Source organism: Amblyomma maculatum, chromosome 2 (assembly GCF_055883805.1).
Source record: "Amblyomma maculatum isolate TAMU_Amacu chromosome 2, ASM5588380v1, whole genome shotgun sequence".
Classification (NCBI taxonomy): Eukaryota; Metazoa; Arthropoda; class Arachnida; order Ixodida; family Ixodidae; genus Amblyomma; species Amblyomma maculatum.
Window position 1 is genome coordinate 148563382 of NC_139345.1, and position 22019 is coordinate 148585400.

Consider the following 22019-nt stretch of genomic DNA (forward strand, 5'->3'; position numbering starts at 1 on the left):
ACTCGACTGTGTGCCTACGTAATCTGGCACTGTCCTAGTGCACACGTCGCGCGTAAGTCACAATTTGAACGAAATGGCGAATTGTCGAAAATAGGGCCCCTGGTGCTGGAAACCGTGAACAGCGACCGCGATGAAGTTTGACATAACGAAAACGAATACATATTTTACCCACCAGACACTAATCAGACATTATTAGTGTAGAGTATCGTCGATTTGAGCTTCCACATCCAAGGCCGTTTCGGCACAGTAACGTATGCGCCTCGCGTACGGAAGTTTTGCTGAGCTGTTTCATCCCAGGAGTTCAGAACAGATTTTAACTCCTTGGATGCGAAAGGAGCGGTGTTTTTTATTTAAGGGCGCAGTGGAGAGAGTGGAAAATATAACAAAATATGACAAGCACCCCTAGAAGAGAAAAGAGCAATGTGTATTTAAGAAAATCAGCGATATATTCCTGAGATGGGGTCACATGGGGATTGTAACAGCGTTTGCCTGCAAGATGTCGCTTTAATCATTTTTATGCGATTTTCAAAGGCAAATTAAAAGTCTAAAGCCTCGTTTCTTTGATATCGTTGTACTTGATCTTCGCGATATGAGGCAAGAGCTTGTCTTTCCCACCATAATCTCATAGCATATGTGGGCCAGTCTTCTGTCTCTTGCAATGAAATGCTGTACGATCGGTTTCCTCTCAACTTTACTTGTGGTTTTCTTTTTCTTCAGTTCTGCGAGGGAGTGGAACGAACCAGCCAGTGAACGCGCCAAAAACAGGGCACTCCCAGACAACCACTGCGACTGAGTCTCGCGGCTCGCTTCAGGTTGCGACCCTAGGCCTCGGTGGTACAGGGAGCTGTATCGTCGGCCGCGGGCAAGCTGGCCGGCATACGTCAGCCGCGAGAAGACAGACGCGTGCCGATAAGGCCCGCCATCAACCGCCTGGACATGTCGCCCGCGGCGGCCAGCGAGACGACGTGTGATGGGCCGCCGCGTTGATTGATTGTGATGAGACGGCAGTGCCGCCTCGCGCGCGCGTCGCCAGCTTATCGGGACAACACCGGTGACAGCGGTGGAAGGGACGCGTCTCGTTCACTACAGAGGGGCGTGAGTGAAAACGCATAACCGGCTGGGGCTTTCTCTTCCCTCTGATATGTAACCAGGCTGGGGTATCTCTTTTAACGACGTACACGTCACTATATGGCTTCGTTTCGCGCCGCCCCTCTACGTTCTACCCTCCGAAATTGAATGCAAAGAAAAAAAAAAAGAACGGGAATTCGATGAAGTCCTCGTTTGTGAATGGTCAGGTGGTAGCATACGAGCCCAGTGTTCATCACTACCTTAATCAGTCTGACTATATATACGATATACGACCATATATACATCCGATTCAATATTTCCTGCCCTGTCTGCGACAGCCTTACAATTGCGGACTTGCTTATCTTATCTGCCCACCTTACTCACTCGTGCTTCTGTTACGTACTGTAAAGTAATACTACAGTGGTAGTCAAATAACATCAGTGCCCAACCCCTTCTTACAGTTCTGTCATCTACATCTACTATAAAGATTAAACACGCGGTGAAAAGTACTTGAGGATTTGCATCTACCTGGTCGAGGCTCTTCCTGACTGGGATCGTGTGAGATATCTATAAGAGCCCACGGTGGGTGCGGAAGCACATGAAGCTCGTGCACTGCGAAGTATAATGGTAATCTACTAAGCGAGAAGCAAGAGATCCCACTCGCCCGCGGCGTGCCTTAAATGCAGTTTTGCACTAGTAAGGCGAGGTAGCGGAACGAGCCTGAAAGACCTTCTTCTTTTGGCCATCTTCTTCACTTGCATCTTACACACGCACGCGCAAAAATACGCTCGCGAACACATGGGGCTCATCTCCGGAGCAGGGTGAGGTCAATCAACTTACAAAATAATTGTCTGACCTAAAACGGTGTCTTTCCACTAAACTTTATTAGTTGATGAATTTAAACGGTATTGTGCAGAGTACTTTTTTCTTTTTTTTCACTGGTGGCTTATATTACTTCCTCTCGGAAGCATTTCAATCGCTTCTGGATCGTGCAGGTCGGACTCGCTTCCGTGACGACAGAAACTGTAGCAACAAAATTTGTCACTACGGCGTTTTATATTTGGAGGAAAAAGAAGCAAGCAATTTACAGAAGCCTTCTACAACAACTCGCGCAACAAACAAATACAAGATGGGGGCTTTTTCAAGGCATTCGATTGCGCAGGTGATCTCAGATTGGCCTCGTTTATATCGGAGCCCTTGATAAATCAGCACGCAGAATCTTCCCATAATTCCGCAAAAGCCATTCAATACAACGGCAGCAAATTTATTATGCAGATTTATTTTCCCAGGGCATAGAAATAGGAGATGTTGTCGAGCAGGCCAGGGTGACTTCTTAGTCCAGATCGACATTGATGGCACGCACCGACCCGGCGCACACTGTACGGACAAACGCTGATCCAAGCTAACTTGTGCTGTGTGTTAGGCTTTCCTCCAGCCGGCTGTCCCTTCTTGTGTCTGCTTACCCGAACAGTTCCGGGATGCATGGTCAAGCGTAGGACACGTATGCACCAGATCAGGGACAAACAGCAGGGTATTGTGTTGGGCTAAATTTAATCTACATGTGGATTAAATTTAGCCCAACCCAATACCGTGCTTGTTGTTTGTGTTTGTCTGTGTTAGCATCAAGTCAGTAGATTCTGGAGTGTCTAGTTCTTTGTGTGGTGGCAAGAAAATTCTTCTTTCCAAACTGACGTAATTGTAGCGGCCCCGAGGTAGCCATGGTGAAAAGGGGAGCGCATGGATCTGCTCTGTTAGTGAGTTCTCCAGCTAAGCTGATGGATCAGCCAAGTTAACAGCGTGTAATGCCCTCCATGCCTGGAAGGAACATCGTAAAATTAAAACCGTGGAAACAATAGGACGTAGGGCAAGAAGACAACACATGGTAGTACTAACAGGGCAGTACTGACATATACTATGGTTAGGGAGACCAAAAGTAAAGAAAAATAAAGTGCCTCTGCCCGTGCCACGAAGTATAACGGGGTTAGGGCAGTACTGACAGTACCACCTTGCATTTTTTTTTTCGTTTTTTTGTCTCCGTCCTGTCGTTTCCGCAGTTTTAATATTTTGCAATGTCCATACAACTGGCTTATACAGCCATGTTATTTTAACCTGGAAAGAAGTCCTTGCCTCAAAGCTGCCACATGTATCATTCAACAGTTTCATGGCTCACGTGACAGGCAATGCTGCCGCAGCTTCAAAAGCTTTCAAAACGATGCGCGATTCGAGATGCACTGCGTCTAGTTACGCTTTGGCAATCCTCTCCAGGTACGGGTTTTTGTATTTATTTATTTATTTATTTTAGAACTACATGTAATCAAGCTCCCTTTGCTGTAACGTGAAAGAAAAAAAGTGGTTTCCCGTAGGCATATCCCAACTGCTCTGTTTTAAAAGTCACGACTGAAAAATCGCGCAAATGAAGAAAGCAGATAGGGAGACATGAGCGCTCGTGTCGCCTCTCTTCCTCTCTTCCCGTCCTTTGCGCAATTTTTCATTCATGCAAAACGAAATTGCCTAACTTTATGCTCCTACGAGCTTTTACAGTCATGGTATATATATAGGTCGTTCCCGTGAAAGAGATGCATGGAGAGGCACAGACGCAAAGACAGTCACAGACCATGAAAGCCTGTAACGTTACCAAAAGCAAAGACAGCAGTGAAAACTAATGCGTGTTTTATTTCCTCTTCTTAAGGTGCAGCCTATTTTTACGAGTTTTGCTCGGCACTATCTGTTCACGTCTAAATGTTTCAGCTGCCGATGTCCCGTTGAATTAATAAGGCCGAAGAATTCATAACACCAATGATAAATGGATATTGCCAGCAGATTTAGCTCTGCCCATTTTTCTCCCTGAGTCAGTTGGAGGCACGCGTACCTAGAGCGGATTCCGCTCGTGTCGACGTGCAGGTTTCGTGCCCGCACCTTGCGTCGTCTCCCGAGCTACCCTAAAAGGGGACGGGGTGGCAGAAAATAATAAGAAGGCAAAGTCACCGCGACGTGCCGATCAAATTAACTGGGCAGCCGTTTCGCGCCCACTAAGTTAATGGGCGCGCCGCCGCTGGTTCTCGCGGGACCTTGCTGCAGCCGAGGGGGATGGAGATCGTTTGCCCCTCGTCGTTTCTGGCTTGCGTCACTGCACCCGCTCCCTCCCATCCGCACTGCTCCCCAATTCCCCCGGCGTGGGGAAGAAACGCCGCCGTGCGCGGACGGTGCTGGGGTAGTCGCGGACTGGGCACGGGACGGGCGATCCCGATCGCGTGACTTGCCCATCATCGGCTCAGCTCCAATCTTCGTTTATTGGGCCCACTGGGATCCCTCGTGCCCGCGCACGCGCCCATCACGACAGTTTTGGCCGCCCAGCCCATCGTGGGACGAAACGAAGGGGATGGGGACGCAGTCTGGGCGATCTCGGAATACCGAGTTTGCTCGGATATAATAACGAACTGAGCGTATGCTGCTCATGGCGCGTATTGTCATGGATGTCTTTTTGGGCATAATGATCGAGATGCACTTCCTTTGATTGCCTCGTATAATTGATAATATAGATAGGGTTACTGACATCTAATAGTCAGTATCCGTTTCTACTACGATATTAAAACCGGTAAGTGACGCACAAAAAGCCGAACCAACGCTGTTATTGGGAAGTTGGAACCGAAATAAAATACATATAGCATTTATTCTGGCCGGACGGGGCAGAGAAGACACTTACTCATGCAGTAATAAACAATGTGCAGCACAGATTTGAATGTGAGTATACCCAGGCATTGTCCAGCAAGCTCGACAATGCACTGATATGGGTAAAGATTTTGTGTATAAAAAAGCAAACCGAGATTTCGATACATATATACTGCTGGGCTCAACACTGCAGAAGAAATCGACAATTTTTAAAAATTGAATGCAGGATGAAACGCCTCATACTTAAAAGAGGCGTGGGAAGGAGTAAAATTAAAGAAAGAAAAAAACCTTATCGCTCATTGTGTTTGTTTTTATTCGGGATAATTTTGTTTCCGTGTGCAAGTTTATTCAACGCGCATTTTGAAAGAACTGATTGACCCATTGAAAGCTCAGAATTGTTACCGCAGAATTCATCGCAGACAAAAAAAAATCAAATTAATTGCTATTTGAACCAGAGGCCAGACTTTTTTCAATCTTGTCATCCAGAGTTTCCGACGCACGCCCCTGCGCAGTGACTCGATCAGGGCAGTTCAGAAGGTAAAGCAAAATTAATTTAGTCCTCCTTCCGTTATAGGCGAGAAAGTGCGGTTGTCCGCCCATCGGCCTTCATCGCGCAGAGAGAACCACGTCGCCGGGGTCATCCGTCTCCTTTATTTCTGCCCCGCCATGCAATCCGTTTTCTGTCTCTTCACGGCGGGCACGCGGTGTGAGCAGCATCGAGTCTCGTTCTCCCTGCTCTAACGAAATCTCGGCTGATCGAGCGACAAGGCAATGCGCGACCGGATCGCGCACAGCGATTTGACCGCTCCCCCAATCCCCGGCTCATATTCCCCTTTCTTGCATCGTTCCCCTACGCTAGGGAGGGGTAGCGAGGGAATCGCCTTCCCTACTCACCCCTCTTTCCCGGCTGCAGCAAGATAGAGGTTGCGGTGCACCGAAGGCCGCGAATTCGATTGACCCCGAAGTTTGAGCATCCTTAGGGAATTTTGGCCGGGGAAAGCGGGTAGCGTGTATATGCGCTCTGCAGGCATGCCAAGCCCTCGTCCCCTCCGTCTCAGTTCCTTCCTATGGGTCACTCTCTTGAGTTAAGCACCGTTTCATCCCATCTCGTTAAACACCCTGGAGTGACGACGGCTGCTTTAGTGAAATGGATAGCGGCTCATGACTGCGGTGTACATACAGTTCCCCAGGCGCGTATCTTTTGCAAGCAAGCGCTAAACACACCTGGGACGGGACGTGTCGCTGCCGCAAGGAGCGTATTCTGAATGTCACTCGAAGAAATATCGCTTGCACCTGTGTTGGGGTGCTGTGAAACAACGGCATACACTTGTATAAGTCAAAGCCTCCTCAGCACAGTAGAGGCCGAAGCATATATAAAAAAAGGAGTTAACATATCGCAAAGGTAAGGGAACACAAAGGCTGATTAGTTAAACACTGCCAGATCAAGCCTTGGATCACCGCACGTCTCATATAACAAGACATCACTGTTTTAGAACACTCATTCGCCGCTTCACTAATATATTTTAATTTCTGGACCAGGATGCATCTCTGGTTGCCCTCTTATTGGACTTCTGAAAAAGAACAATATTCTTGCCAGTGCGGTTGACCCCAAGGCCGGCCGGCGCATCCTGTCCAGAGATCGGGCAGCTCATTTTCGAGGTGTTCCATTCGACAAAGAACCGAACTCCCAAATGGAGGGAACCCTACGCTCGTCGGGCTTACGAGGTTTCTATACAGATTCGAACATTTGTTTGGTTTTTTTGGTTTTTGCGGGGTTTAACGTCCCAAAACAACTGAGGCTATGAGAGACGGCGTAATGGAGGACTCCGGAAATTTTGACCACCTGGGGTTTTTTAACGTGCACTGACATCGCACAGCACACGGGCGCCTTGCTTTTCGCCTCCATCGAAAAGTTGCCGCCTAGGCCGGGATTCGATCCCGCATCCTTGGGAACAGTAGTCGAACACCGTAACCACTGCGCCACCCCGGCGGGGTAGATTCGAACATTCGAACATTTGCTCTTTCAACATATGTGAGGCCGGGGGGGGGGGGGGGGGGGGGGGAGTAACGTCTCAGGGATTCCAACGCCTTCCACGCTTAAAGTCAACAGGTAGCTTCGTGCGCTGTGGCGCGGTCTGAATGCTACAAGTGTCAAAGAGCCCTCATCATGACCATCGCATCTTAAAAGCGAGTGTACACAGCCTTGGTCCTGTCACTGTCACTCTGTCTCTGTTCTGTCACTTCGTTCCTTCCTGCCTTTGTCTATCTGCGCCATAACCGAATTTTAGTAATGCTCTAACTAGGCTGCAAAAACGTTATCCAAGCCTCGCTCACAAGTTCACAACTCCTCAGGCCACGTGGGCTGTTTTCAGGCATCGCAATGCGGCGTCTACGGCGCCCTTAGTAGGGCGCTATCCTCTATGATGAGAAAGACTATTGACGTCACACACCAAGTGCACGGCTCAACAACGGAAAAGCAAACAATGAGATCTAAAGTTTTTAAGTGAGGCTTTACATGCACAATGACGTGTTCTAGGCTTGCCGCTTGACGCTGAGAGCTAAATCTCCATCGCCCATTTTCATGTTGTTATGCTAAGCGCTGTGCTGTCACTTCTAGCAGCAATATATTCTTTTTTTTTTTTTTGGAGCAGAGCTTGACACTGGAAATGAAGCGGTGTCCACGAATGTGTCTTAATGGTGGGAAATAGTTTCTTATCGGTCTTAAGTAGATAATAAGTAGAGCGAACAAAACTGATAGCGGTTTAACCATGGTTCAACGGAGCTATAGAAGTGCTGTTTTGCATAGCTTTTCCACTTTTCCACTTTTTCATTTTTGTTTTTGGATTCTACCTTTTAGACGATATATATGACCTGTCGTTATAGCGTAAACCGAAATTTTAATCACTGTTACCGAATAACAGTAATTAATTAATACATGCAATTAGTTTAATTCAATTGTGTTCGATAGAGACTGTCTAATAATATGTGAATCGATGCTGTAGCGTAAATTCAATTTCGATCACAATATACTAATAACAGCATTTAATCAAGATCTACTTTTATACTTGACATAAGCTGTCTAAAAGCATATATCAAAACATTATCTATTTGTTAGTTATCTGATAAGCATTAAGCATGTTATTGAGTTTGGATAGCACCGTTCCCATTTCACACACTGCACTCTATGTCCGTGAGAAAAAAATCTTTTCTCCGCCTATTTTAATTAGAAAAAAGGTATACAGGTTCTTTAAGACCTTTTCAATACAACCATTTCAGTGCCAGTACTTCTTAGAACGCCTGCGCTTGTCGCAGTTACAAACTCGAGGTGCACGCGATTCGAGAAGCCCTGAAAAAAAGTCGCGATTGCACGTCGAATAGAGTGCTTTCACATCATTACCGGGTCAGGCAAGAGACTAGGGCAGTGCGTAATTTAGTGCCGAACTACGGTGGTAAAATAGCCTTAGAATGAAGAGCTAGTTGTGACCACCCACTTGTAACCCTTTGCACGGTACGAATTCTAGTCGTGTAAAGCTCCTACAAATATAATGTAAAAGAAAAAATATGTAAAGCAACAGTGACAACACTTGCTAAAAACATAGCAATTTGTTGAAAGTTGAGAGTGGTGATCAAGGGGAAGTTTTATGCCCGAAAGATAATTGGATATTTCATTTATTTAATACTGTTGGCCTCAACTTGAACAGTGACAGGATCGGGTTCACATGCATATGAAAAAGTACAGAATAAAATAAAAATATAAAAATTGCAGAGAAGCAACCTCTTCACTGTTATAAAGAAGAACACAATAAAGCGCATATGGTGACAATATTGCAAAAAAAAATCAAATCTGAAAATTTAATTAAAATTTTTATAATTATAAATAATTTAAAAATAATAACTACAAAGTAAAAGAAAGAACAGCTACATTCCAGCTGTATGTTTCCTTTTTTTTTGTGATTTCGTGACTTCTAGTTTCACCCACCGCCCAATCAGTTTCGTTTTCACCAATTAGTCTAACAACATTGAGTCTTCTAGATTCCGACGCTCCTCTGGAGTCTGCACAGCTCCCTCTTCGTATCAGCGCTGTGAACACTCGGGTACCTGCAGAATATACCAGGACACAATGGTGCACTCGCACAGACAAGCGCGTTACATATGAAGCCATTCATCTGCTTCCCCTCTCCACATCTACTCCCTGCCTCTCCTCCACCATCCGCGTTTCCTGGGCATTCCACGTCGTACCCAGAGTGGAACGCCTGATCGCAGTCAGTGTTAATCGCTTCTGTTCCCAGCTCTCACGTACTGTTTCAGTCGTGACGTCAATGGTCTTTCTTCTTGAGCCGTGCACGCAACTAGCCATCTCGACAGTTCTGAGCATACAGGCTGACACTCTTTGACCACTGCTGTTCTGTTGTTTAAGGTAAAAACATATTCGCCCACTGCATTCAAACTTTCTTGATGTGATAACTGCATGATTTATTCGAATTCCTTAGTTATTCTTCTATAGTAAAAGCAGACATTTTTCATTCTGCCCGACGTTGTAAGCGTCTGAACGAATAGAAGTAGCGGGAACATTGAGAATGTGTGTGAATGTGAGCCATATGGGCTTCCGCGAGGGTTCACGCGGTGTTCTCACGTTGGTTGCAGCCGTGCACGGTATTAGAAGGGAAGCCAGCTGACCAAGGACACCCGCTAAAGCGGGGCTTGTGTACCGACACGCGAGTGCTCACTCGCCTCGCTGGAGCGCGCTTCCGATCGCCCTTCATTTCCTGTTCCGGTCAAATGCGGCGGCGGCTGCCGCCAGAGGCTCTCCGATGGAGAGCTTACCACGCTGCCTCGACCAGGTAAGCACGGTCTGCGAGCATGCGGTGCCTACTGTGTTCGAGTTACGGAGAAGGAAGGTGGGGTTCATGCCGTGAAGTAACTTCACGAACGCAATGCCTGATTTTATATTTTGCTCTTTTTTTTTTGCTAAGATTGAAAGCACCGTTGAAGAGTGCAACTAGAAGGATTAAATGTAATCAAAATCGCAATCGCGTCACACACACGCATGCGCGCACACACACACACACACGCATGTGCACACACACACACACACACACACACACACACACACACACACACACACACACACACACACACACACACACACACACACACACACACACACACACACACACACACACACACACACACACACACACACACACACACGCGCGCGCGCGCACGCACACACACACACACACACACACACACACACACACACACACACACACACACGCACACACACGAGCAGTGTTTTTAACGAGAAAGTTAATTCCAAGGAAGTGGGTGGCCTACAATCAATCAATTAAATATCGCTGTAAAACTACTATCGGATTCCTCACTAGTCCACATGCTTCCTCAGCATGGTTACTAAAAATATGCAAGCAACAGTGCAAGCTCTCAACAGAGTTGCGCAAAAACGGACATTGAGTGTGCCCCAACCAATAATCGCCCCACTGGCAAACGCCATGTCAGCACTCCGGGTTCGACGAACAGCAGAGAGCGTGAAGAGCACCGACGCGGCTCGGTCGTTGGCGGACGCTGGGAGAAACTGCTGCGCGAAAGCCTCTCGAAGGTCTTCGGTGAGTGCTCGTCGTATGCGCGTGTTCACGGTCCCGGAACTGGGCTCCTTGCCTGGATCCCCATGCTGTAGGCAGTGGCGTCGCGCACCCTTCTTAAAACAAAGTCCGGCTCCCAGAGCCATTAGGTGACCGATCGACGGAAGCAGGGTGTGAGCAAAGCAAAGCGGGCAAGCAAATGTGACGCGAGGATCGACTCGCTAAAGGTGCCGGCAGGAAAGAACAACTGCCGTGTATACAGAGGCGCCAATGAAGACGTCCCACGCACCTGAAGAGTCCTTCAGATGAAGACCCCTCACTCTTTCTAAGACAACACACTCCACGGGGGATACGACGTGCACTTCCTCCACCGATGGCGTCCTTCAACGCGGGCTTGCCGTCGCCGTTTGCCCTGGCTTCCCGGCGTGCGACGTCTCGCGTGTAAGCGAAGCGCGCCAAGTTCGAAGGCGTCTCTGTGGGGGCTGCGTGGCGTCTGTCGTCGCGACTTGTCGTCGGCACTGTGCTGTCCTAGCTTACACGCTTCGCTGCTCTTAATTCGGAAGGCCGCTGCCTCCCGCTGTATACTTTCGCCGCTTAACAAGGAAGTTCTATGGATGGGCGGCCTCGTCCTGGATTTAAGTGCTGATTGCCAAGCGAGTATAGCGCTGAAACTCGGAGACTAAAAGTAGGCTCGGACTTTTCACTGAGCAGAGCTCCGCGACCTATGAGACCTGAGTGGTTCAAGGAACTAACGCGAGCCGATGACCTATGATATACACGTTGACTTCGAGCTCAAGAAATGGGTGCGTTCAGTGAACGTAATTTGAAGGCAAAAAACCGACTGAGTGGATTCCAAGGCAACGTAAGCGTTTAAAGGATCTTCAGCGCTTGCCCTACCGCGTGCTTTCTTTTGCTGACTTTGTGGTGCTACGTGCATTTGTATGCACCACGGTGAAGCAAAACTAGATTGCATAACGAAATTTGGCCGGTGTAGGTAAAAACGTCCCTGGAAAAAAAATGTCCCCGAAGGATAAGGCCCCAGAAAAAACGTCCCCGCGAGAAAAGGCCCCAAAGGAAGCAAGCGCTTGGAAAAAAGGCCTTCAGGCCAAACATTTGCCATGAGAATGAATCGTTCCGGACTCACTTAAAAAAAAAAAAAAAAAAAAAAAAAAAAAGAAAGAAAAATAAATTGTCCAGGCCCCAGTTCCCCAGCTCTTTAAGCACTCGCTAAGGCAGGTCTCGCCAGCTGGGTAATATTACCCATCAAGAAACGCACAATGGACTGGTCGACATGGTAGTTTTCGACGAACACACATGGTTCATTAGAAGATCCTTACGGATTTTCTGGTGATGGTCATCATCCCTTTCGATGACAGCAACGTAGAATTCTTGCCACCCTTCAGGTGGTAATGTATATGCTGTACGAGGGACGGCAAGGCCAGCCCTAATCGGTTGTTCACTGTGTACGCCTGAAGCAGTGTTCGCAGCGTCCAGCCCACCAAAGGCGGTGGACAGCGCACCCTTTATCTCGCAAAAAAAAAAAAAAAAAAGAAATTAGAATGAAGGCACTGTTGACGGGCTGCTGTTGGAGTACCATGATCACGTCACGACAGTGAAGCGCAGGTCATGTCATGAAACAAAAACATCACACTACAGAACGCTTCGACCAGTGATGTCGTGGAAGCACAGAATGATCCACAAATGCACTTGCCGTATGATATTTTTTTTTTGCTATATCATCATTTTTTTTTTTTTTTTGGTATGAACGGCCTGATTAACTATGACCTTTTGCCGTTTCACCACTGCAAATCTGACGTGCGAAAGCGCTGTGCCATACAATGTTGCAGTACGTCACAGGGAAATGCAATGTGCTCGTTATAGATATAGAAATGAAAAAAAAGAAAAGACAGTGAAAACAAAATACAAACTATGTTCAAGCTGAAACCATAGAAGATGTTAAGAAAAACTTGTAAAAACCAGTGATGGTAAAGCAGTTCGTCACTGATATAAGCCGAGCACCAGGCAAGACGAAGCATGCATCACAGCACGTTTGATTGCGCCCGTTTGGGGACATTTTTGTAGCTAAAGCTACATTTCGGTAAGTTTTCAAGCCGTCGACATGGCAGGAGCTGTCAACTCGGGGCTCCCCTTTCAAATGGGGGGGGTGACATAATCAGCCTGCCAAAACCTTTGCATTCACGTTATGCTTTGACCACGCAGGCACGTTCATATGGCTCGGTTAAAGCGAGGCTTTATATGTTAGCTGGTAGCTTACGCTATCGCGTCATCGCGAAGGTGGGAGTTAAAACAGAGAGAAAGAGGTGCCGTAGTGGAGGACTTCGGACCACCGCGCGATATAGGCTTTCGCCTCATCGCACTTTAGTGCTTAAAAGTGCCCCCTATGGCATAAATGAAGCTGAAACCATAGAAAACTACTATGTGCAAAAGCCATGTCTCTACTTTCAAGCCGAACCTTAGCGCAGCCATGCAGATTGCTTTCGCGTAACTCCAGGTTTAACCACAAGCAAAACCAGAGCTAATTTTTTCCTACTGCGCAAATAGGGACTTTTCTTCCGGCGACGCTTTTTCCGGGGCAGTGTACTCCGGGGACGTTTTTACCGGAACCCGGGTCGCCGCAGGAGAATGACGGGGTTGATTGGCGACATATTGGAAGAGTGGGTGGGAGGAAGAGGGCGATGGGCTTGGCCACCGTGAAGTAGAGGTACTTGATAAACGCACATAAATAACAACCTTGCCGTGGCTGCAGTCCATAGCGCATTGCAGGCATGGTGTCCTATCTAGCTGTACCTCATTGCCGTGCTCTTAGCATCTGCGAGCTCACGTAGTGAACTGTGCAGTCGCACGTTCACACAACAATACGTAACGTACGTTTACGTGGTCTACAACATACATCACATTATGGTTTAGAAGGCTGCATTCAGAAGCAAGCGCTGGTATTCCAGCCCAGGGACGCAAAGCGCCCGTGTGTCATTTCTATTAGGGTTTTCGAATACGAGAATTCAGATTTCCGGCTGCTCCGTTTCACTCTTGTCGTTGACCTTACACTGCACAGGCACTCAGCTTTACGCATGATCCCTACCATATCTCACCGACACATGAGAGCGGTGAAGCTCACTCAGGGCAAATGATTGCTCGTGAAGAAGTCGGCACACGAAGGTAACGCGGACAAAGAAGTCATTACACGAACAAAAAGAGGCCCGTTGCTTATTCGTATTGAGCGACGGCGCGTTCCCAGCACGATCTCTCGTTTTCTTTTTTTTTTTTTTTTCGTCCTCAAACGTTCTCGAGCGGCGGACGTGACGAAAGGAAATGGCGGAGATAACGAAAGTTGAAAAAAAAAAAAAAAAAGAGAACCTACCACTCACCGGAAGCAACCTCATTCTCCGCCCGATCATCCCACGGAAAGTCATCAGGTCTGCCCTCCCCTCCGCTTCCGCCATAAGTTCCGGAGCTACAACTTCATTTCGGCTGCCCCGCGACAGAACGCATGCACACGTTGCCCGCTCTTTCCGCGGATCCGCTACAACAACCCCTCTGACTCGTGCCACTTCAAGACGCTGGAAAACGCGCACGACCTTTCAGAACGCTGAGTACGTACCAACTCCCGAAAGTAAAAAATAAAGGAAAAGTGCAGCAGCGCACGTTTTGTTTCCGCGTCTACTGCTCTCCGGTTCACTAGCAACATCTAGTTACACGCCGGGTCGGCGCATACGATAACCATCTCGCCATTCAGGCCTGCCTACAAGCTTTTGAAAGACTCATCTGCCCAGCCTTCCAGCGCGCGTATAGTACTGCCGATATCGGAACCATCATCATGAGCACGGTTTCTGTGAAAGCCAGAGTGTTGGTGAGAGTGGCCTACGATGCCCCATCAGTTGTGCACCGTCATCGGCGCATTGCTAACCTCCTGGGACGGCGTGGCTGTTTTACGGAGTTGGCATTCGTGTCCCGTGGTCGTTCGTTCCGAGGCGAGAAAACCGCGGTGTCGTGTGTGTGTGTGTAGTGTTTGACTGACGGCCCCCATTTCTAGCACGGCGGCTGCTGACCGGGCCAGCTGTGTCGCACCTGCCCGTTCTCCCATGCGCCCAACATTGAGGACGGGGGAAGAGGAGAGGGAGTCCCAAGCTGCGGACGCCAGGTTTCCAGGTAAAACAAACAAACAAATAAAAAAAAGGAGCAGAACACGAAACTAAAACAATGGAAGCAAGCCCGCGCGCACTACCAAGAAGAGAGAGGGTGGCGGGCAGCTTGAGGCGTGACCGATCATTATAACGCCTCTGGCGGAAGTTAATTGCGCGCGGACGGTCGACCACTCGTGGGCCAGGCTGTCATTACGGCAACGGCGACGCGCGGGTTGGCGGGTGTGCCCACTGTTTTGCTGGTAATTCCTTTAAGGCGACAAGGGGAGAGAGCGAGGGGCGGTCGGTTTTACCTGCGCACGCTTTCCTCTCGCACAGTGCGACAAGCGGCCTGGAACTGCATGGGGGCGCGCTGTTTGTTTTCAGGACGGACGCGCAAGGCGCCGGAGTTGAAAGGTGCAATGATAGGGCTTCGCGCTGGGCAGACGGCTCCAGGGTGAGCGTCTGTGAGTGCGTTGCTGCGAGTACGCGTGCGTGTGTGAATCATGCGCGACCAAGAGACGGAGTGACTTGTCGGCGTCGAGTTGCAAAAGAGAAACTGTGTCGAGAAAAATGAAGAAAAATCCATTTATGCGTTTAGTTGATTCATACCTTGTGGCATGAAACAATGACTTGTGGCGGAGAACGGGAAAAATGCGCTGATGGAGTGTTTATTTCTCTACCAAGATTATATGCAACAAGCTGCGGTTATTGCCGCCCTCATTAATGTCGCAATCGGTACTGTATACGAGTGCACTCGATTTGAAGCTTACTTCGTGGCACACAACTCAAACCGAACAAAAGCCTCAGTGCTCAATTATTTGCACTCGCCACTTTATCCGCCTTTTCGATTTGATAGTACATGTGCTACGTTATAAGGCCAAAAGTCTCAAGGGTTGCTTTTTTTTTTAATCTCAAAACATTGATTTTGATACACCTTATTAGGGTGGAAGTAGTGGTGCGCAGATCTGTGAAAAGTCGACAGCAACTCTTTGAAGCGGGTCATGTCTTCAGAGGGAAGCCATACGCATTCGAAGTTGTGAAATCGCTTTAAAATGTATTCTGCAGAAAAAAAAAAAAAAAAGGTAAGAGAACTGCCAACGAGAGTCAAGCGTAAATTTAGTTCCGTTTGGACAGCAGTAGTGCTTAAGATTTTTTTTTTTTTCTAAAAGCGTCCTCATTCAGACGTTAACTACTTCTGTTAACAGTGTACTTCTGTTAAAGGCCACAGGAGCCGATGAATTGGACCTACTATAACTGTGAGTGCTGCGCTGGTATGGCACGAAAATGCTGTCTCAGTGCGGTTGTTGCGTTAAATACTGCCGGTGTGTCTCATGCAAATGTCAGGCATGCAGGTTTCCTTGTTTTTTTCTCCCAAATAGATCGAGACCTGCTACAGACCCGTGCCGGAAAGGAAAAACAATAAAATGTTGCCAAAAAGGCTGGAGCCCCATCATCTCGCAAAGCAAAATTGCTCGGGATTATGAACAGTAATTAAGGCGCGTTCACTATTCAGTGCTTGCAGAAGGCGTCGGTGTCGGTCAAGTGTTGATGATTTTCGGGGACGCCACATGTCCTTTTACTGACAAGCTCACGCCGAAACATGCTCGTTACCAAACTTACCGTTTCTGCTCTTGATTACTATTTCGCTCTGATGATGCGGATATCTGCGGTAGGAACCTGCCGTGCATATCCTAAGCGCCGTGTATACGAAGCGGCTTCACCGCTTAGTATATATGTGCCTGCGAGATGATGATGGGATTTCGGCACGCTAAGGCATGCACGGAGGGGGGATCTGCTTTTGCCCGCTTTAATCAGTGGACTGTTTTTCTTTTTAATGCTGCGAAGTACAGGCAGCCTGTACCGTCTAAAAGACAAGTACAGTGCATTGCATAGCTTTAGCGCGTCGATCGCTCTCCTCCACCGTCTTGGTAGCATTGCTACCAGGCAGTTTCATCACGTGTGATGTTGTGGCGCTCACTAGAGATAGTGACCTTCAACATTCGGCTGGTGATTGAGAGTGTTTATTTATTTATTTTCTTAGGGTGCTATACCGCCCGAAGACATTCTGCAGGCGGCGTTAAAGAGGGGAAAAACGCGAAGAATCGTTAAAAGAGGACGACTACAATTGAAGCAAAAAGGAAACCACATTATGACCTACACATTCATCAATCACCTCAGGGGGTGTTGTAGGCATCTGCGTGTTCCACTGACTTTTGCATGGCTTCCTTATCTCACGGAACTGATTTCTTTATTCTTTTCGGTCAATTTATGCATGTAATATGACCACGTAACAAGCAGTGTTCCAATAGCTTTTCAAAAGGACTTGTGCATTATACAGTCACAGTGAATCAGGCTTGTTTCACTGGTAGCAGGGGCACAAACGAAGCGTATTGGGCCTTATTATCAGCACGCGGCTACCAGCGCTATCAAAAACCGATAGCAAAGTCGCGGAAAGATAATAAAAGTCAAATATTTCTAGAGAAATTGGTAGATACAAAATAAAATAGAGTCTTTTAGCAAATTCATATAATGCTTGTGTTTCTTACTCAACGGCACTGTTAGGCGCAGATTGATAGGACGGTTTTGGATCCAAAGCCACAGAAGCAGACAGACAGTGACGGTGCACAAAGGTGAATGAATCCGATGATGAATGACATACGTTGTATTGTAACACTTCTCTCTCTCTCTTCTTTATAATTCACGACGGTGTCGGCATCGATGTGTTGATCTCATTTTGGAGCAAAAAAAAAAAAAAAAATACTCGCCGCGGCCTCAACATATAGAGGCACTATTGCGCGTAGAGAACCATATCGGTCTGTGGCAGATACATACGCTTTTATGGCACTTACAAGAGCGCAACAATCTGACCGTTTCAGCCTCACCAGCCCAACGGCTTGCATGTTGCCGGTAGACTTTGCTGAGTGGAGATCACGGCGTTGAGTGTTACACTCTTTTATCCCTCTTATTATTGCTTCTTGAGCCAGCCACTATCCAAAGCTTGGAGGGAGGCGTAAGTTCTATCCGCAAGCTCGACACTGCAATCTGGCGAAAGCCGGAATTGCGGAAACCAGCCCCCCCCCCCCCCCCTCTCTCCCTCTTCCCTCCTCGAATCCACTTTTCATTCCTCATTCCAATTTGGCCGTCACTCAAGCGGGGGGCTGTTACGCGCTCCGCTAAGCAGCCGTGGTCTTTCTCCTCCTCCGCAGCCAGTGGCGGCCAGCGCAGGCTGCTGCTGTGGGGCGTTTGAGCCTACACACACCAAGAGCGTTGAAACACCGCCGCCACCATCCGTTTTCGCTGCCCCGGTCCACCACCAGCAACCAGGCAGCTCAAAGCTCTCTGATCGGCACTTCCATAATACCGGGCGGGCCACGCAGGTTTATATATATCCACAGACATTACGGCTTCGTTTTGTTTTGTTTTTGTGTGCGCCGGTGTGCTCGCTAGGAAGTGAAGAAACTGCGGCACAGTTGGCAGCCGGCGTTGAATGCCCTGGCGCTGCTCTCGAAGGATGTGTACTATGTGTGTATATCTGATTGCGGAGGTGAAAAAAAAGAAAAAAACAGAGGCTTGCCTGATACACGGAGCCATCAATTTGAACGCGGCCCTGTTCTCTGCCCGGTACAGTTTGGGCAACACACCTGCGACGGTTTTTTTCTTCGTGCGTGCTTATAAGTTTACACTTCGATAAAATCTCGCAGAACCATAAGGGAGGCCAATGGAGTGCCGGGGTTCAAAATTTCACTGGACAGTGACATCGCCGCCACGGTGGACTGACTCTTTGACAGTCTACAATCAAGGCCCTAGGATGGAATGATGCGGAAAAAAAGCCCGGAGTCTGGTCTTCGTGAATGGAGTCGCCTGCGTTTTCTAAATACCGTCAGCAAAGTAAATAAACAGAAACAATGCCATGGAATCAATGACCCAGAGCACTCTGTGTGCTAAAGCATGAAGTTGGGCGCTCATGTCATGTCTCTTCTTTTTGGCCTATTCTTTGTGCGATTTTCAGTTACGCGAATCTCTGGGTGCGCATGCTGTGTGGGCAGGCTAAGAATGATAAAAGTAAATAATTGAGTTATGGAGGCCATACAGTTATTACATGTGGAATGTTCTTTCTATCAGTAAGAAACATCTTTTATTGGTCCCATGTTCCTAGGTTAAATAGCATCTGAAACCTTTCGAGTAAGCTCACATATGGGGCTTCACAGTGCTTTAGCACCAGTGCAGCATTACGCCATTGCAGAATCACAACCTTGCAGCATTCAAGGTTCTCTTGTTATTCAGAAGCTAATGTCATGCGAGGAGAGGCAACGAGAAAGAGTTGCTGGGCGGGCACTTGAACCATGACTTATGAGGGAAAGGGTACAAGGATGCATCCGTTAATGGGACAGGGTGAAACAATTACCGTATAGTCTAGGCTAGTATAATTTCAGGACTGAATTCCACCACCTGGGGCGATGTCGTTTAGCGCTTGCTGAGTGGGGATCATGCATAGATCTAGTGTTCACCTTGTAAGCGTCTGTGCAGGTGGCGCCATAAGGGACACCTAGGGGCGGCTGGAGATATAGGAATGCTGGAAACACTGACGGGAAGGGAGACGTCATCGCGGGAACAGCATGTCGGGCTTGTGCGCGTGTGGTGGTGCGCGGGTGTGATCCGCCTGGTCGTGGTGGGCTCGAGTGTGAGCTCGATGCGCGTTACGTTCAGTGCGCTAACTGTGGAGAACTAGGAGGGGACTCCGACGTGAGGCTGTTCTTGTGAATAAATCATTCCTTTGACAACAAAGGAGCACCATAGTCTAAATTCATCGTTACCCATGCTGAAACCATGGTCCACCAACTACTTTTCTGACCATAAAGCTGGGCACATTGCGCTTATCCAGAATGAAAGTCCAAGCCAAGATTAAGGAGAACCGCACGTTGAAAGCATGTCTGAATAAAGAGTTATGCCTTACGTCATCATGTTTTGAAGATTTCGCTGAATACCATGCTTAACTATTCTAAACCTCTGTTAAAATTTAGTGGTCCGCATGCCAGCATTTTACCACGGCCGCTCGTTCATTGATAAAGGTGCAATTTAGGAGCTGTTCGAAGCAGATCGACATTTAGGTTTTTTTTTTTTCTTTAGCTAGCACACAAAAACAGATTGCGCGCGTAGATTGCTCATTAGACAAGTCGGCTGTTGAGTGAGGGAAATATAGTTGAAATATTACATTTAACTGAAATCAGTAAATCAGAAATAAATGTTGGAGATGTTTTCTTTTCCCGAAGTGCCCAATTTTTTCATGGACCTCGCCAAAAACGAAGGTTTCTCACAACCTATACATCAGCTTCACCATGCCGTTGCTGTAGAATGGGGGCGCTTCATCTGTCTCACTACTATGCAGCTGGAACCTAAAGGCAATGAACGCCTAGTTTCTTCGGAATCAACCATTTTATGTGTGTTAGTGCCAGTCGCAAGCTCGAAGCCGTGGACAAGGGGATGCCGTGTCAGTAGTGCAAACGAAGAAAAATCGTTTTCTAAAACCTTTAAGCGCGAGCAAAGCGCCGCTTCTAGCATAAATTCAAAACTAAGCGTTATAGAGACGCGCAATAGGCTCGGAAGATATCTGAGGTGGATGCGCCACCTCCACGGTTGATGTGTTGCAGTGACGGCGGCACACAATCGACACTGCGTGCGTGCTCTTTTCTGCCATGTCATGCAGTTTCTTTCGCTCAGTCCAATCTCTCGCTTCTAATGGGTTCAGCTGCGAACCAAAATAGTGCAAATAACGCGGCGCAATATGCAATTCACATGGGGTGCCATAGTCCCCATGCAACACGTGAAGATGAAACGTCGCGTTTTCGCCGCGCTTACTTATAACTTACTACGTATTGAGAGTGCTCAGTTCACTTTTGCCCGAAAAAAGCTCCGGATTTTCCTCTGCTGTGCGAGGCTTCAGAAAATAAGGTTTTCTCCTTTTCAGTTACTGATATGTTCCCTCCTTGCCCACGGCTTCGAACTACAATAGAAAACTTTGTTACTGATAAACTGTTAGCCACTGATGGAGTTGGTCATGCTTATGAGGGTTTTTGTCTCAAAGCGACTCAAGCTATGAGCGACGCCAATTGAAGGACTTAGGCTATTGCATTAATTGTCTGGTTTATAACGAAGAAGAGTATTTAAAGCAGTCAGTTTATAAATGGTACTCTTTGAGTGTATGAGAATGCTTGTTACGCTTTAATCTTGTTTAAAAGAAAAAAGAGAGGGGAGACGTCATACCATTAAAGCTCCATGATTTATGGGTATGACACGATGTGGGGTAACAGCTTCCGCATTCTTGCGGGTCCCCATTCTCGTGTATTCACATCTTATAATAACCTCTTAATTTGGGTCTTTATCTCGCTCATATTGCCGTACAACCGTAAGCTACCCAGTTCTGTGAAGCATCACGCGGCATACAGGGCGTTTCATACTTATCTCTCCGAGTTGTGAAAGATTCTCCTGCGCAAGCTGCGCAAAATGCCGAACACAATGTAACTTGTGAGGGTTACGTTTTTCGATAATGTAATTTAAGTCCTGAACTTGCCCGCATTTGTCGGAATCGACGAAAAACTGCAGTCGTGTGCGGCGGAACTTTTCATCGTGGCGAGCAGATCAGCCGATTTGACAAGATGCCCCATCTGGCGAACTTTGAGGTAAGTAATATTCTGCATAGGGCGCGGCGGGCCTCGCAGTTCTCCAGATGACGCAGCTGCAGTTTTTCGCCGATTTTAGGAAACGAAGCCAATTGTTCAGACGTTAAATTACATTATCCAAAAATGTTACCTTGTGGTCGGAGTTTTATTTTATTTATTTATTTATTTATTTATTTATTTATTTATTTATTTATTTATTCAACATACCCCCCAAAGGCCCTCTTTCGAGGGTATTACATAGGCGGGTCCGTGTAAAAAAAAAAAAAAAAAAGAAAAAAAAATATGTAACAGGAACTTTATAAACAGCAAATAAACAATAACAGACTAAATTTAACATGGGAAAATAATTAAACACTAGAGAATAAAGAAACAGGTTTATTTATTCCAGAATAAGTCCGCTTTTTTTAGCCAGAATAGTCCTGTAGTTCGCGCAGAATAATTTTTTACAAATCTGACATAAAAACGGAACACCCTGTAGATACTTGTAAAGTCCCGCTTTAACCAAGAGCCTACTACGAGGTTACGTGTCCTACAGGTAGCGTGTCTTACTCATTGCTCAAGTGTCCTGCAAGGTTCTATTCGCATCTCGCCCACCCATGGATACCAAACGAGAAGTCCGAGGTAGTAGCTCCTGGCTTGCCATATAGTATCGTGACGTCGCACGACACACCGACCAATCGGCGCCCATGTCAGCGAGATTTCGCTCCCAACACAGACAACGCCGACAGCGCCAGATTTCGTGCAAAAAAGGGCCTTTAACTCTACCACCTTAACATGTACTACAGGGTCAAGATTTAAGTCGCGATGAATTAATTTATGCACACGTTTAATTCGCGCGAGCTTAAAACAAGTTTCTAGTGTTA